The sequence below is a fragment of the Protopterus annectens genome, chromosome 5.part0, assembly GCF_019279795.1.
Source record: "Protopterus annectens isolate FY-2018-M chromosome 5.part0, PAN1.0, whole genome shotgun sequence".
Classification (NCBI taxonomy): Eukaryota; Metazoa; Chordata; order Ceratodontiformes; family Protopteridae; genus Protopterus; species Protopterus annectens.
In genome coordinates, this window is record NC_056735.1 from 706,227,151 (window position 1) to 706,240,004 (window position 12,854).

Consider the following 12,854-nt stretch of genomic DNA (forward strand, 5'->3'; position numbering starts at 1 on the left):
TTGAAATATTAAGCAATAAAATGCTGTTATAAAACTTTGTTTTATATAATTGGGGTCAGATAGTCTGGGGTCAAATTGTCCAGTGTCAAACTGCCTCTATTCTCATAGACAATAAATATAAATTTACACATGAAAGTGTATACAATTGCATTGGGGTTGAATCATTTGGGGTCGAATCGTCCTGGGTCAAACTGTCCTGCTTCCATTATTACAGTATCCTTTTTAATTGGTAAACTTATTTGGCAGCCCAAACCATCTGAAAACCCACATAAGATAAAAACAGAAAGCTGCATCAAATGCTTCTTCAACATTGACACTCACATTTACTAAGGTACTATGTTCTTGCTAATTTTGTGACATTCTTCACTAGAATGGTCATAAACAGCTTGCGGTTGTGATATAGCACTGGTATATACCTGTGTGAAAAGTGAGATATTGAAACTTTACCCTCTTTAGGTATTATTATTCTCTTGCGAATGAGCCAAGATCTGTCTCTCTGTAAAGGAGTAGAATTCTGAGGAGTATGCTGTATCACCATGTACTGGGTCATTTGAAGAACTGTAGAGCTGATAAATCATGTAAATAAGAAGAGGTTTGTTTTGAATTAACCATGAATGTTTTTTTCTTGGTGGGGGGAGTTCAAAGTGTGTTTTTATGAGGAAGGTTGCTGCTAAGTGTTTGGATTTTATTAAAGAGTAGTAACAGTAGCAGTAGCGCAGCAAGTTTTTAAGCCATGATCAGCACCCCTGGTCATGACATAAACACTTTAGTTAGGGAAATTAGCATTAATAAAACTGAACCTTTGAACTTATTTGCTGCAAGTTGTATACGTATACCAGTTTACAGTAGGGTTGTTAAAGATCCCCATGTTAAGTATATTTGGTTTTATGAAGAGCTTTTCAATCTGACTTATACAATTATCGTGCTCAAACAGGGACATAGAAGTGACCAAGAGCTGACAATGATATGACAAGCAGTATTAAGGATTTATCTGGATCACTGCAAGTCCAAGTATAAGTATCTTGCATGGTTTCTCATGAAACAACAGCTTTGTAACAAATCTGGCTATTCCCCTACAACTCTATGTGGAACTGGACTCAAGATAAGCACTTTCCAACAGCAACAGTAATGAAAGCTGCCTTTGCATTGTGATGATGTTTCAAGGTAGAAAAAGTTGTCAAACTCAGTAATTTGCTCTTCATGCTTCTAGCATTGAGCAGGGTTACACTGACATTATCAACATGAGAAGTTGATAAGAGTGTGTATAAATGAGCTGAACTTTCCGAGAAAACAGTACTGTGGATTCCCAGATGAATGAATGGCGCTCGTTAACTAATCAATTGATGAAGCTAATGATTTAATTCTTGGTGATGGTAAATTACTGATCATCACCAATGACTTTCCTTCCTTGGAAAGCATGGGAGAAGAGCTCATTTGTGTTTCTCCACAGGTCCTCCAGGGCATAGTATCTAAAGCTGTTCACTCTTACATGAGTGACTACAAGGATACAGTATTTATGTTTTGGACAACTAAGACTCCTGAGGGCCCTTGTAATATCCCTAATCCTAGTATGAGTGAGACATCTTAGTGATATCCTCTCCTTGTCCACTCTGTTGAGTGCAATGTGAGTGTGTCTAACTCTGGAACCACTAGTAAGAAGGAGTTTGTGACAGTCTGCAGGTCTGCGGAAGCTTAGGGTAGCAGGCTTGCAGGTTTAGTGATTTGTAATAAAAGTACATGTGGGTGTACCAGTGGACATAGGTATATGTGATTTCCTGGGCAGCTGAAATTTGCTTTGTGGGGTCTAAATGTCTTAGACAGAGATTTTTTTAACCACCTCAGTATTTACAAGTACGGTGTTATGCATCAGTTTGTTTACTAACAAGCCTCCAAAAACTAAATATTTACATGTCTCACATATAGAATCAGAATGGTTCAGAAGTAGAGTAGTCAATAAACATAAGACATTTGCTACACTGCTTCAAAACTCCTAGATAACAAACTGGCAAGGGAAGAGGAGGGAGCAAACCACGTGTCCATGATGACCATAACATTAGTAAACTGCTTCTGATACGTATTTACTTCAGAAATGAATAACTGTGTTTCTAAAGCAATCTGAACTCTTTCTCTTTTACATCCTTCTTTCCGTGAAATAATAACCTAATCTGAATGAAAGTGAAAAGATATATACAGCCAGTATTCCATATTTATTGGTAGTTATATCATAAGTGATGTATAGATGCAATATGATATCATTATGGAATGGAAAAGATCTTGGAAGTGAACTAGTGATAAATCCACACCAAAAGCAGAAACCTGGCAAAACCACAAAACAAAAAGACCAAATCCACAGACTGCTTCTCAAACTCGAACAGAATCTTTAATTAAGAACCACAACGTTAAGTGCTTTTGTCAGCCTAGTCAGCTGACTTCATCAGAACAATGTTAAAACTGCAAACTGCATCATTTATACCATTAAAATAGCATCACATGATACAATTAATGAACACATAAAATATTTAAAGTGCTAAGTGCATAAAACCATATAAAAATATATATATATATTTGTATAGGCTATAATTTACAACAACTCAAAAAGGGTAGCTAGTTGATGAAATATGTTAAAAAACTATACATCAAAATTACAAAAAAGAAGAATAATATTGTAGGAATAATTAAAAGTAAAAACTGCAGCATTATATTTTATAAGAAAGCAACTTTAAGAGACTACTAAAATTAAGACTTTCATTTAATCCAGGGAAAGAAACTGCATCTAATCTCACTTGCCAACATAATTCCCTGAATTCAAGGTAGTCTTCCCATGGACCACTTGTAACACTTTTTCTACCACAAAAAATGTTAATTCATGCCCAGGAAACTTGTCAATATGTTTGAATAGTGCACTCGTATTATTACAAGTTCTAATGTCCCTAAGATGTTCATAAATTCTTTCTTTAAGCCACCTTTTAATTTTGCCAATATAAAAAACCCCTACATTTTGTACACAAAGCAGCATATACCACCCCGTAGTGTAACAGGAATATTTACCCTTCGGTCTAATAGTGGTATAATTGATTTTAATTTTATCTGAACGTAATATAAAATTGCATTGGGCACAAAACCCACATTTCTTGGTACCCAGGCCACTTGTTGAAGGAGCAACATAAGTCTCCTTTTCCAAAATATTTTCAATATTTGCCCCTCTTCTGAAAATAACACATGGCTCCAATCCTACCTTACTCATAATTGCATCTTGCCCGTGAAAAATATGCCAATTCTTTTTTCAAAATGCTGTAAATTTCCTGATGGTCAAGTGAAATTTGGTAAAAAAAGAGCAAACATAGTTCTCGTCAACACCAGTAGCTATATGAACATCAGAAAAGATGTTCTGATCATTTCTATCTCTCTTAAGGAAAGGTTTGAACTTCCCTTCACCTCTCATTGTTGAAACCTCTTGGAATACTCTGTCAACCAAGTCAACAGGGTATCCCCTGGACAAAAACATATCTTTCATACAATTCCCTTCTGAATAAAAATCATCGTCAGAACTAACCATTCGTGAAATTCTAACATATTGACCTTTCACAACACCCTTTTTCACATGTTCAGGGTGACTGCTCTGGTAATGCAATAAATTATTACAGTAGGTTGGCTTTCTGTAAAGTTCACTTGCAAATTCTGCTTTGTCAATATTCTTCTTAATTGTAACATCCAAATAATTAATGTTGTGTATTCTATACCGGGAAGACTACTTTGAATTCAGGGTTCTTAATTAAAGATTTTGTTCGAGTTTGAGAAGCAGTCCATGGATTTGGTCTTTTAGTAATAAATGCAGTGTATGCAGCAAGGAGTTGCTTTGCTGTGTCATGAATAATACAGAAATGCTGCTTTCAGTAGAATCCAAATAGCAAATTAATAACTTGTTTGTCTTTGGATTGTCAGTGCATTCATTTGTAAAATGCAAAGCATTTACAGCAAACTGTATGTTTAATATGTGGAATTTGAAATCAAAACAGAACAAACACTCACAGACACACATGCACAACTTAAAATATAATCATTTTCTTTCATAATGTGTGGGTCTAACTTTTGAAATGTTTGATTTTATAAGTGCAAGAAACGTAGAAAAATGTGCAATATAAATGCTGGTTTTAAATATTTTTTTGAAAAAAAAATGTATGAGTGATATTTTGAAAGTGACATTTTTTTCCTTGTAAGATTGCTACTGAAATCGAAGGTGAAGAGAGAAAATTACATGGCTGAAATCGGAGAACATACTCTGGTTATGGAGAGGTCATAGAAATGGCAGTGAACTTTGTTCAAGTTAAAGAAGTAATAACTGAAGATGTTTATAGTCACGTGGAGCTGCACCCTTTTTCTAACATTTAAGTGCTTCTACTGCATCTAGTTGCGTACATTGTTGCTTTGTACTATGAAATTTCACTATCCATGTTTTTATGCTTAAATATTAGCATAGATGCTTTGAAATTTTAACTTTCCATATTCTACCAAAAGCATGATGTTTATTTATCAAGTAATATATTATACTTGGAAAATAGTCGCATCCACTTTGCTTAAATAAGTATGTGCTATCCTATTCTTTTACTGTATATAATCCTTTTCATAAATTCACAACACACTCCATAAACCAGTTCATGTAGCATATCATTTTCCTATATCATAAGGAACAACTGGAGACTGTCACATCTAACACAGTATTGTCCATTATAACTCATAACTGCTCCAGTTGACAGAATGTCCTGTAACCCTTCTTTAGGACAAAGAAAATAGGGCTATGTGCAGCAACCTACCCTAAAAGAAAGTTGTGTGTGTCCCATAATTTTCTTTATTTAGTATCTCTACATTCATTACGCTCAATTCCCAATCTATAACTTAAAGGTCGACAAAAGAATATTCAGTCTGAGGTCTGATTAGAAAAAAAAATTGGAAGCAGTACTCAGTGCTACTCCACCCACTCTATTAACATTTGCACATAGCCATTCAAAGTCTTAGGAAATCTCTTTTATTTTGTATAGCACAATAGCTACATATGAATAAATGTCAAAGTAAAATGGGACTGTCTATGATGACACCTGTCTACATATCTATTTATCTGTCATTTGCCTTTGATTATTGTGAATGTTCAGCTGGGCAAAGCAAATGTTCAGTGGTGGCCCACGGGGAAAGGCTCTACATTACATGCATATTCACAGACAGCATGAGAAAAAACACGCAATATAATACTGAAGTATATAGAATTTAGAATTTAAAAGGTAATATGCATATTACATACATAGAACATGCATTTATAATACATCCAATATTATTTTAGAGTGCCATATGTAATCACACTTCAGCGTTAGTACCTGACAACAAATGAGGCATATGCATATTTTGCTAAACAGCTAAAATTCACTTGACAACTATATTCAGAAGATTACTTTGGTAAAATGCAAAGACTATTAAAGTACTAGTTTAGTTTGACTGCATAAGTAAGGGATGTAGTTGTGACAGTCCCTACTCCGGCCCAGTAATCAAGGAGCCTTCATCCTCACCACTGACACTAGTGAAGGATGGCCACTACCAACAAAAATGGATACACACAGTATTTTCAGATGAGCTCTCTGCACCAAGTACAATTTCCCTTAAGAGCACACAAGGAGCACACTCCAAATTTTGGCCATGACTGCATCTCTCTCTCTCTCTGTCTCTCTCTCTCCAGGCCCAAAACAAAAATAACACAGGTAGATAGATTCACACTGATGCAGAAAAACAATACCTAACTAATGTCACTATATTTTCCTGACTAAAGAATTACTTTTCCCTAGTCATGTTACTTATTACAGCAAGGCAAGATGCTGAGTGTTGAGTTGTTTACTACAGCAAGGCAAGATGAGGTGTGTAGTTGTGTGAGACATCTGTGAGAGATCTTCCCTGTCAGGTTCAGAGAAAAAAAGTGCTGCTGTAACAGTTCCACCATATCTGTCAGTAATATCTAAAGAATCATCTCTGTGCTGGATATAGAATGACATCACCTCTGGTTACCTAACACTGGTACAATACACATCCAGAACTTTGCTAAGATCTGGTGCAGCATTTGAAAGCTGTAAAACAATTTCAAAAACTTCCAGCCTAACAGTGTAGCAATTAGTTCACCCCTAAAGACAATACAGTAAGATTCCTAGTCCTATTTTGTTTTGTCTCTGGCTTCAGTCAGACTAGTAACATAAAATCTTTATGGCCTAAACCAACTCTTTTAATTTCAACCTATTTTTCAGAATTAGCTGGACTTTTATTAACTTCTTCTCTTCCAGAATTCTCTGTTAAAACATATACATTTAGTTATAATAATACTGTCTGACATACATGTATATCTCTTTAATGTCCATCAGGACCCACGTCTGATGCATTTTTAACACAATCAACTTTAAAAATACATTTTTAACACAAGCATCTGTACAAATCAGTGTGATAGTCAAATGACATAAAATTCTTTACAAAACTCCAGATAGCTATGCTGGTATGTTACACATGCACTGCCCTACTCTCCCTGGCACAGATGGCACTACCTCATATCATCACAATAACAATGAGAATGGTACAATGGCTTCACCATTTCATTCTTGGTATGTTTTCAATGAGATATGAAAGTCTTACTTTGAGATTAGTGAAGCCAGCAAAATCAAAGATAGCAATCTCATGAAGATCATGCCAAAAGTAAAAAAAATGTCAAAGCCCAAAAGTACTAAGTACCTAAAATATCAAATCTCATTATCTGTGCAGACCCAGGAACGAGTGTTAACATGGATCCACAGGAGACAAGAACAGGAAATCAATACTGTGGGCTTAAATGCTTTTGTCTTTTAGTTTGATCTTCACAGGACTATCATCTTCAGTATTGTCAGTTTCACTAACCCCATAGTAAAACAGTTTTAAAATGTAGATGGCATGAGATTTTGAATAATAAGGGGGCTTTGTAATGAGATTGCTACAAGTGCAGGACTATTTTGTTGTTATTTATGTTTTCAAGGTGATTTTAAATGTAAACATTTGAAATTTCAGAACCTGCTAGATGGAGTCCCAAAATATTGAGACTGAATGGCCGAAAGAATGGACTTATATATACAATGTCAGAGAAGCCATTTCTCAGAATAATCCCTTTTCTCCAAGTTATAGAGATCTCAAAGTTGGTATATTTAAGTTTGGAGGTGTGGTGACATGATGGGGCTCGCCCACCCCTGCAAAAAGAAGTTTAAAGGAGAAGAGCAAGTTTCGAGATTTGCTCTTCTCCCTTATTTTCAGACTTTTTTTGGCTTGTCAGTGTACCAAATGACTGCAATACAACTAGCACAAACAGCCATGTAACAGTGCTGGCAGCTATCATAGAGGGATAAGCAGAGGACATCACATGGAGTCAAGCAATGTATTGTCATGGTGAAGAAAGTGATGTATGACAACTCCCACTTACCCCTGTCCTGACAATAATGTCATGTAACTTTCAGTTTTGGAGCTATACATGTATTCACAGCAACCATAGTGTGTGAGACACACAAGCACACATACACACATGCGCACAAGCACACACACAGAAAACATTACCGTAGCCTCAAAAAAATGTTAACTAGAACAACATTGTTCATTAATATGACTCTTCAGTGATGTCAAGCATAAAATAGATTCATAGGATGAACCGTCAGTCACTTGTAGGATATAGCAAGGGTCCAACTTGTACTGAAATAGTACCTTCAAATATACACATTGTCCGTTATATAATCCTACAGTCCATGTAGATAAGATGTGAACTGTACTGATGAAGATTCTTTTTAAATCACTGCAGTATTTGTATGTCACTAGATTTATCAACAGGCAGTCACTCAGCTTTCTAAGATTTTACAGTAACCTAAAGCAAAATCCCTCATTTTACAAACTTTTATATTATCAAGTTATTTTTAAAATTACTATTTTAAATAAGTTTTGCAGATTTACATAAGTAAGTTTCTCCTGCCAAAATTTTACAACTACCAAGACTTGCCTTGATTATTTATGCTCATACAATCCAGACCATTTAGGAAAAGCTGGATTAGGCAAGTTGATAGCAAACAGCTAATGATGAAAATGCCCTAGTCTAAACATAAAGTATACAAAATACAACATAAAGTTACTTACATATGGCATTATACACAATTTTTAAGAACCCTAGTAATACCTCCTGAAGACAAGGTAGCAAATCATTATTCTTCCAGATTAAACTCTTCACCTCTCAGCAATCCAGAGACCAAGGAATCATGCCTGTAAGTAAGAAAAACTATTAGACACACACACACACACACACACACACACACACACACACACACACACACACACACACACACACACACACACATACACACACACACACACGCACACACACACACACACATATATATATATATATACACACACACACACACAGTGTGTTTCATGTGTTTGAATGCCATTTTTGTGCAATGCCATTCACTGAAGCATGTTCCTGCAATTTTTATGACTGCTGCCTTTGACATCCCTTTAGAGGACAGCTCTGTTCAATGAATCTTAGAACCTCAGGCCTTGCGGACTTGAGACCTCTAAGAACTGCATGCCTGTGAATCATAAAGTGCTGTATTACCTACTGTGCCTCTTACATCCCAATACCCTTTATATGACATAGCTTGATCCTCCCAGGCCTCTGATAATTGAGACTCTGATATACAGCGTAAAAATTCTTGTTCTGTTAATTTGATGCATTGAGAAAGAGTTTTACTTGAACGCTTTGTGTGTTTTACTTGACCATTAAAATGTTGTGGTGAATACCTGATGTTTTGTGCTTTTGTTAAAAATAATGTGCTTATATAGTTTATTTATATGTACTTTTGTCTAAAAATCTGCTAGGAAACATATGATACATCTCCGTCATGATTTTTAGATTTGTATAGTTAGCAATAGCTGTTGGTTTAGTGAGAAAATTTCTGTTTGGTGTGACTACCAATACATACGTGTCCTAGCAGGTATCAGGCTATGCATAGTAAATGCCAACAATTAGTTAGGGGTCATATTATTTTTATATGCATATACACTGACAAAATAGACAATGTCTCCATGTGTACATTCAGATCAACAAAAGAATGGCTTCACTAGAAGAAAATAAAGTTTTGGAATGGCCCAGCCAGATGCCAGACCTAAATCCAATAGAAAATCTCTGGGGTGACCTGAAGAGGGCTGTGTACAAGAGATTTCCTCACAATCTGACAGACTTGGAGAGCTTTTGTAAGGAAGATTGGGCAAATAGACTCCTACCCAAGAGACTGGCTGCTGTAATTAAATCAAAAGGTTCTTCAACAAAGTTAGTTTATGGGTGTGCACACGTATGCAACCAGCTTATTGTAAGTTTTTTATGTTTTATATTTTTCCCCTAACAGATTTGTTTTTCAGTTGAATTGTACAGGTTAGAGGTCACATTAAGGTGGGAAGTTTTGAAATGATTTATTGTGGTCTCCTTTTTTATATCACAAAAACCTAGCATTTTAACAGGCATGTGTAAACATTTTATATGAAGTGTATATTGACTATAATAAAGTACTAATATTGCCTTAAAGCAGAAATGAAAATTAAACAAACAAACATAAAAATTGTTTTATCATATCATTTTCTTAACTGGTGAGATATTTCTAACAATATATTGGTGGAAAGTATTCACTTTGCTTCTGGTTCACAAATATTCATACCCATTTTAATCATGTATTTCTCAGAAATTGGCAAGATACGTTCTGTGCCATTTAATGACAAGGAAAACAGGTAGTATTATTCATGTATAAATGCAGATTTTGCTTTCAAATCTTACTTCACTGAAGCAACTAATTTATGAGATGAGGGAACATAACCTGTTAAGCAGAACAGTCCTATAAGGCTTATTATTGATTCTTTATGTCAATATGTTGGGTGCAACAATCATTTAGTGTAGCAATGCAAACTTTACACATGCATGTATACACACACACACACACACACACACACACACACACACACACACGCATTCTTACACACACATACAATACACACGGACACACACACACACACACACACACGAGACATCAGAAAATTAAACTGATGTCAATTATTTTAATAATATTTTACTATGTAGTGATCAGGTGTGGAATATATTTTTTTCTCTTCTTTTTTTCAGTGTGCTGCTGCTTTAGGATATCCACAAAACCACAAAACAAGACATCCTAGATGCATTCCTTGGTGTGTTTTTTTTTTTTTGTCTTTTAGTTCTAATATTTGGTGGTAAAATGGAATGCACCAAGATAACCATTGATGGAACAGACAGATCTATTTCCTAGATTTCTTAGGCATCTTTGAGAACTTGCATTAAAAATCAGGGACCACTTGTTTCAGGTCTTCACAGAAAGGTGAGGATTGTACACACAAGGGGCTTTCCTTCTCATGAAGGCGTAGTGGCACAGAATATGTCTCTTAGTTACTATCAGAAATGTGACTATTATACAATAACCTGACTTTTTGAAAATGATTCAAAGCATCCTGTTTAGCAATTAAATAAGTGCTGTCTTTAGGAAAGATACCCACTTTCCCCTCAAAGTAAATGAAATCCCCTCTGAGATTGTTGACCACAGGTAGAGTATAATTCACTGGGGATGATTTCAGTTTTCTACATAATTTAGCAAACAAAATGCAGAGACTCACACTTTGTTGATCCCCATTTCTGAACAATAGCCATATTGCCAGGAGTGGATATGGCTGTAATGTGGAAATACTTTTGGAACATATGTGTTGAATGCTGGTTTCTATAACTCTCAATACATTACTGAGGTACGTCACACCTTATGCTTTCAAAAATTTTCGTTAGACCAAGATGATAGCAATGCTACACTCCTCCTTAGTTATATTTTAAGGAACAAATTCATAAGAATGTATTATACTTTGCAGTCCTCAGATTTTTTAAAGTGTAATGCTTTTAAAATTACCGAATGTACTTCAAGTCTTATCTTTTATCATGCATCACATATTTCTGCTTAAATAATACAATGTGCGACAAATTTTTGAGTAGGAAATTTGGGATATGTGGTACAGGCTCATATATATTAGAACACCTGGATATGCTGATCATGTTACTATAGGCAAATACCTGATAGTTTAGCTAGTCTGGCTAAAGCAAATCCTGAATACATTCCAAAATGATATGTTGTAATTATTGGGTTAAAAAAAGGATGAAAACAGATGGTAGTTGATTTTTGAAGGAGATATGATGATGATGTTGAAAGGTATGAATTCATGCTGCCTAGATTGATTAAAACATAGTGGGGTTAGAGTGAAAAAAAAAAGTAGAACATGGCTAGCATTGCAATCTGAATAGCTTCGATGTTAACACTAAATCTCACACTGGTTTAGCCTTCAAAATGTGATGACTGATTCACCTGGAATTGTGGTCTAGACATGGTTTCCTGCAGCCATAAATAACAGGATTGAACATTCTGTTTACGTGGCAGGTGCAAACCAGAAAAAATATGATTAGGACAAGGGTGCCCATAAAACCAGTTTAATTTAATGCTGCAAGAAATTAAGCCAATAATATCTGCTACAGTATTGGACTGTATCCCTCAGGATGTACAAAATCTGCTGACAATATACAAGCAGAATTTGTCTTCTTAATTATTTGTCATGACCAAATCTATAAAATATAGACTGAATAATTTCAAAACTTGAGTAAAACTTTAAAAAATATCAGATAGTATAATGAAAAATACATTACTGTACACTTATCAAAATGGCTCACATATTTTTAAAGGCTATTATTTAAAAAGTCTCCTAAGCAGTTAAACAGCTCAGAAATCTGCAACTTTTGGCAACAGCTTGGCGCAAATTCTTCACCTTCTACTATGGATGTATATGCATTCATGTAATTCTTTTTGTGTGTGTGTGTGTGTGTGTGTGTGTGTGTGTGTGTGTGTGTGTTTGTGTGTGTGTGTGTGTGTGTGTGTGTGTGTGTGTGTGTGTGTGTGTGTGTGTGTGTGTGTGTGTGTGTTCTTGTGTAAAATTTGCACTGGTACACAGAGTAACTGTTACACCCTACATTTTGCCATAAATAAGCCTTATAGGACTGCTGCACATAATGTTGCTTTGACACAATATATAATTTAGTTGCTTCGGTGAAGGAAGATTTGAATTCCAAAGGAGCTAGTTCCTTAATTCCAAGAGTGAGATGTGCATACGTGGCTGCAAGACTTGGCTCTGACTAGAAACTGATTTGCAAAACATTTGTAGTTCTGTGCATTCTTAGTTCTTTAAGATGAAGTATTTATTAATGTAGAGTATTTGCATGTATTCCCAAATGTTCTGCATGGCGACATGTCTAAGAATATTTTCTGTGGTTAATTCTATGCATATCAGGGATTTATGCCTTCAGAAATCCTTTTTTTTTTATTCTGTACCTCATACTGAGAAATGTGGAATTTTGTTTCTTTTTTTAAAATAATTGCTATTTGGTCTTTATGATGGCCCCTTCATCTCCACAGTTCTCTCTGTCTCTTGACTCCTCTAGGCCGAAAGTGTTACAATGAATATTTTAATTTGCTACACACACACACACACACACACACACACACACACACACACACACACACACACACACACACACACACACACCTTAATCATGTACATTATCCTTCCTCATTCCTTGCCACAGTCTGTTGCAGGACACTTGATTTTCTAAATGTATTTAACTCTCTTTCTGAAATTAAAACTGTAGTATCCTTTTATATTTTGAACTGTTTAAGCAGCATTCAGTATTCCATGTTGTCTGAATCTAAGGCAGTAAGTTG

General features: G+C 35.3%; 1 protein-coding gene across 2 annotated transcripts in view; it reads left to right on the forward strand.

Annotated features, from left to right (window-relative positions):
* ARHGAP6 (Rho GTPase activating protein 6) overlaps positions 1-12,854 on the forward strand; it is a 1,747,989-nt gene that overhangs the window by 1,183,125 nt on the left and 552,010 nt on the right. The gene's annotated exons all lie outside the window — the stretch shown is intronic.